The 5,308-nt window shown below is 43.0% G+C and overlaps 1 protein-coding gene across 1 annotated transcript in view; it reads left to right on the top strand.

Moving 5' to 3' along the window:
- Positions 1 to 5,308, top strand: part of SHQ1 (SHQ1, H/ACA ribonucleoprotein assembly factor) — a 1,172,872-nt gene that overhangs the window by 1,108,276 nt on the left and 59,288 nt on the right. The gene's annotated exons all lie outside the window — the stretch shown is intronic.

Here is a 5,308-nt window from a genome sequence, read left to right as displayed (position 1 = left end):
AGACACAGCCCGGGCTCAGCAACCTTCCAACATGGCGCCCGGGCCGTCCCCGTGCGCGGCCCCGACGGCCCGCCCTCCTTCCCGCCGGGGGGGGGGGGGTGGCGCGCGGGGGGCGGGGCCGCGCGGGCCCTGAGGGAGGCGGGAAGGGGCGTGAAGGGGCGGTCCGCACTTCGCCTCAGGCCGGGCGGCGCTGGGTTCTCGATGCCGGGCCCCGCGCGAACAGGAGGGAAAGCTGCGGCAAATCTCGTACGTGGGGAACTCTGACAAACGTGCCGAAACGGGGTGCTTTCTAAAGTGCTGTGTTGGAGAGCTGGCGAGAGAACTGCCTGTTGGTGCCACGGACCAACTGTCGCCTTTCACACAACGGTGAACGGTGTTTCCTGCTGGACACAATTCCGTGAGAAGTCCCAGCACGAGGTTCTGGCACTTCGACTTACCAGGCAGCATCAGTAAGCAAATAACTAAAGGGACAGAGACAGATCTGAACTCTTAGAAAAAAAAACAAAAAACCAACAGCAGGAGCTGGCATTACAACCATTAATGAATTCAGCTGCCAGTTTTCTTCTGGTCACTTTGCTCATCACAGAGATGTGATGGAAGAATCAGCAATGGCAGCACAAGGGAGAAGGCAAATACTGTGCGGTGTTTCCCTGCAGAGCCAACAATGACAGCCAGCCCAATTTCCCCCTGGCTCCTGTGCCTGCTCAGCCCTGCCATGCCTCCCTGCTGCCTTTCTGGCATCAGAAACCCACCGGCTGAAATGAGGCAGACAGCAAAACACTCCCTAGAGTAGTAAGAACGTTGTCCCTCTAAACATCAATCAATTCTCCACACGGTGAACAAGTGATAAGTCTCTTCAACGCACAAAAGCTGTGTACTGGGCTGAGAACAGCAGTGCTTACACACCAACAACAGAACAGGACAATACAATTCAGGTTACAGGCTGCCCTATGTTCTCCTTGAGGTTAACTTCATTATTTTTAAGAAGGTACCAAAGTCCAATTAAAGCAACAAAACTAATAGCCTTCCTTTGCAACCTTAAGCACAACAGAGGAGTGGAGAACGTACCTTTCCTAGAACACAGTTTCTCTGACCTCGCTTCCGTGCCCCAGCAGTGTTTTCCCCCAGGCACCACAGTCTCACCTCCACTGCACAACTTGCTCTTTGCAGTAGTTTCTGGAGGTGGTCTCATTCTCTCCATCCCACCAGCCAAAATGAGCCTAGAGAGGCATAAACATACATTAAAGTTTTGATTTTACAGTTCATTACATCTTCAGATCCTTGCATACACTGCCAAGGCAGAAAATATCCACTTTCTTTAAGTCCTCTTTTTCATACTAACTGATAAAGAATGTTTACAAAAATCTGTACAAGGGTTCCCTTTACACAAAAATTATTTCAAGGAGACAGCAATCTTTCATTTTTTCGAAGTGTCATTGCCCAGCTCATATAAAACAGTAAATCCACACTCCCAATCTTTTTCAGCCCTATCTCTCCTCATCCGTCTACTACAAAAAGATAATAATTTCAAAGCATATACTCCAAAAGCTTTGTTTTCTATAGGAAAAGTATTTTCATGGAAATAGACTATTTTTTGTTTTGTTCTCAGAATGCATTTTAGGATGAAGCTGAGAGTAGAGCAGCCCCGCATGTTTCAAAACCCACATCCCCTCAGCAAACTGAAAAAAAATATTTCCATTCACAGCAATGTCGTTCTCTTCTATTTTCAGGGGATAAACATTTAAATACAATCCTAGAATACAAAAAGCTTGTGTGAAGTTTCATCATCGATACGTTGTGTGATCTCAAGCAAATGAGTTGGGCAATCACACCTGAGTGTCTTTATTAACAAAACAGAAATGATAATTACTCTTCTTTGGAAGCTATTTGGCACACCTAGTAATAGAAGCATACACAAATCATTTTGTTTAAATCCCCATGCTACTTAAGGAGTATTTACCGTGGAACTATAATGAAAAAACTCATCATCAGGAAAGAAAAAGAGGCGTTTTTAAACACGTAACGAAAGCATGAGAAACCATTTTCCAATGCCTATTTTTCTCTTCTTGCATTAAATTTACATAAAGCCCATTTTAGATTTGCATTCTGGATTTCTTTTAAAGTTCTGCAAGCACTTTTTGAGAGTTTTCAGAGAGAGCAGGATGGGGTCCAATATGTTAACAAGATGAATCCACTTCTGCCTGATACAATTGAACAATTCTTTTTCCACTTGATCTCTTACTTGAGAAGTTCAGGTCAAGCACTGATTTGATAAGAACTGCGTTCATTTTCATCAGCACTGAAGGAAGATGTAACACACAAGTTATACAGCATAATGGACTTCTACATTCTCCTCTTCCTGCAGTATCAGCAGAAATTAGAACAAACAAGAGACCAAGTGAGAGCAATCCAATCACATCACACCCTGCAGACAGAAAAAAAAAAAAAAAAGCAGAAACTTTAATATAGTCAGTTCTGATGGATCTGCAAGAGATTAATTTGCACTACCCAAAAATGGTCTGTCTTCCTGTATGTCCCATTCCTTCCTTTGTATCAATCCAGTTGAAAATGATTCCTTTTATGGGTTTAGCTCTCACCACTACCAGCCACTCTCACGCTGGGCAGGGGAAGCAGCAGCAGGATGTGGAGAAGAGGAGGAATGAAGGATTTCTGCACTCAGCAGCAGTCACAACTCAGCTGTGCTAGTTCACTGCACTGCCCTGGAAGGTCTTCACAACAACAACCACCCACCAACTGATTTTTGAGCTTTAGGACTAAAGCTAAAGAAAATTTGCACTGAATTACATATTACCAAACCCCTGGGCACAGATCAATACCCTGATGCTAAAGACAGCAATGCAAGGTGTATGACCAGCAGATTTCAGTAATGAAGTTTAGATTAGGTATTGAGAGAGCCCTGACCTAACCTGAGCCTTAAAGTAATTTCATTCACTGATGTGAGACAGCAATTTGTAAGGTATTTTCACTGGGTTTGAACAAAAATTGATTAGCATGCTTTGAAAAAATCTGTAGCAATTGAATACAACATCAAGCATATGCAATGCAGCAGAATACGAGCAAAACAGGTTTGTCCTCATTTCCTTATGCTCAAGGCAAAGCTTCAAGACTTCAATCTTCTGAAAATATTATGCTTCAACATACACCAATGGATTTACAGGAGAGGTCAGGGTTTGGGTGTTTTCTGTTGTTTCCAAGTCAATAGCTGCAGGAACTCAAGCGTGGTACAATAAAATGACACTAAAAAGTTGTGCATTTCTGAACCATACAAAATAGAGATTTTTTTCCATTTCAAGTACCGCATTGCCACTTCAAGTCCCTCCTCCTCCGAGGAAATGACTTTTAACAGATCTGGAAGGCTGGGGAGTACCAGAAGGCAAAACCAGTTCAATCACAGTGCGTAACATCTAGAAGAAGCTGAAAACAAACAAAAAAAGGAGCTGTGGAGGATGGCATTTTACTTTGAGTGTACACTGAAATATACAGATATGATTATACTTCGTAAATATCGTAGGCTTTAGCTAAATTAACCACCAGCCCCCAAAATACCACACATTAAGTTCCCACACGTTTTCTAGAGCTATGAGAGCCCACAGCAACTCAGTGCCAAGTTCAGCACTTATTCCAAGCTGGCTTTCTCGTACCTCCCTCCCAGTACATAGATAGAAAGTTTCTTTACAACACTCAACAAACCAGAAGATCATTCAAATTAATAGCAGACTTGTTTTTTCACCTGGAGCCTAAGGTGTGAGGAATCTGGTATTCAAAACAACCTGTCCTTCGGAGGCACTGAGCAGAACAGGAAGGAGATCTTTGAGAAGTGTGTACTGAGAAGGCAGGCACCTCTTTTGCACGATCCTAATCAGCACAGCAGGTTAATTAACCCATGTCAGAAAGATTCAGGAACAGCATCCCTACAATGGAAATACATTTCTGCAGGAGCAGGTCAATCTACGGCACTTTTCTTGAAAAAGCATCATGTCAGTGTGATCAAAGTATTTTAGTTCTAAATCAGTTAAACATTTTTGGACTGTACCGTAATTTTTAGAAAATAACACAAGTATTTTTGGTATATTTATAGAGCTGTATAAGTCAAACCAAATATTTTACCTTACAAAATGAACATGTTTTGTTCATCTTAAGTGCTGATTCTCATGTTGATGTTTTGTCTCAATTTTCATTTTCACTTCAAAGGAGGTGTTGACAGTTTGTTTCTCATTCTGATCCAGAACAAAAGCAAAATTTCCAAACGCTGCCATTTCTTTTGAAGCACAAACAATTCTTTATCTCATATCAATTATAGCTCCTCGGGAGGCTGCAGTCTGTATGGATCCCAGGGTAGATACAGGAACCCGCTGTTGGAACACTCCCAATGCATCTGTGCTGTCTCATTTATGGGTGGGTACACAGTGTCTGTTTCCCAGCATAATATTGGACTCTATCTGATGCAAAGGTGCAAAACATTCTGAGAGCTGGCTTCCTTATGGTTACAGGCAGCTGATCCTCAGGAGAAGATTCTCTTGAAGCATTTGGAAGGGAATTATAAGAAATCAAACGATCGATGGTTTGTGTTGAAGCTGATAATGTGCAAGATTCATCCTACTAGAAAAGTCCTAGTTTTTTTTCCCCTCTCCAGGTAGTGGTGTTTTATTCTCAGCTACAGATGTCCCAGGCAGAGAGAGAAGTCACCTCTCCTATGATCATACTTATGAAGAGGCATATGAAACCTGTTCTGAGCTCCATTAATGCTCCACAGTCCACATAGGTGTGACAAGGATGTCTCTTAGAGTCAGTCATGGTTGTCAAGGCACACACAGCACTGAGAGCACGGCAGAAGAAACTCAACCAGCACCCAGATCCTCGCCGTGGTAACTGAGCGCCAAGGCCTTGCTTTGAGGAACTCAGGGTTTATTTGTTCTGCATAGGGCAGCTGTAACCAGTGAGAGTCATACTGACACAAAGGACCCAGCTGTATGGCAATGAGGATGTGGGAAATCACAGTTCAGGTTCCATCCTCTGAATCACAAAGGGCAGAGAAATGCTTGTCCTGTTTGCTATTGCATCCATCTTGCTTCTGCCCATCCTGTACTTGGGAAAATCTGTGCATGTTCTCCCCACATATTTCAGTCCTGACTAAAGCCATGGTTGCTAGAAACATCTTGGATCAGATAGCACAGACAAGGCATTACAGAGCGTTTAATGGAACACAACAGTTACACACTCCTCATACCTGAAATGAAGAAACACTGTATTGATTTACAGCTGGCCTTACCTTTTCTCATGAATTTCA

The sequence above is a fragment of the Tympanuchus pallidicinctus genome, unplaced genomic scaffold (assembly GCF_026119805.1).
Source record: "Tympanuchus pallidicinctus isolate F22 unplaced genomic scaffold, pur_lepc_1.0 scaffold17, whole genome shotgun sequence".
Taxonomy (NCBI): Eukaryota; Metazoa; Chordata; class Aves; order Galliformes; family Phasianidae; genus Tympanuchus; species Tympanuchus pallidicinctus.
This window is presented reverse-complemented; position numbering and strand designations above follow the sequence as displayed.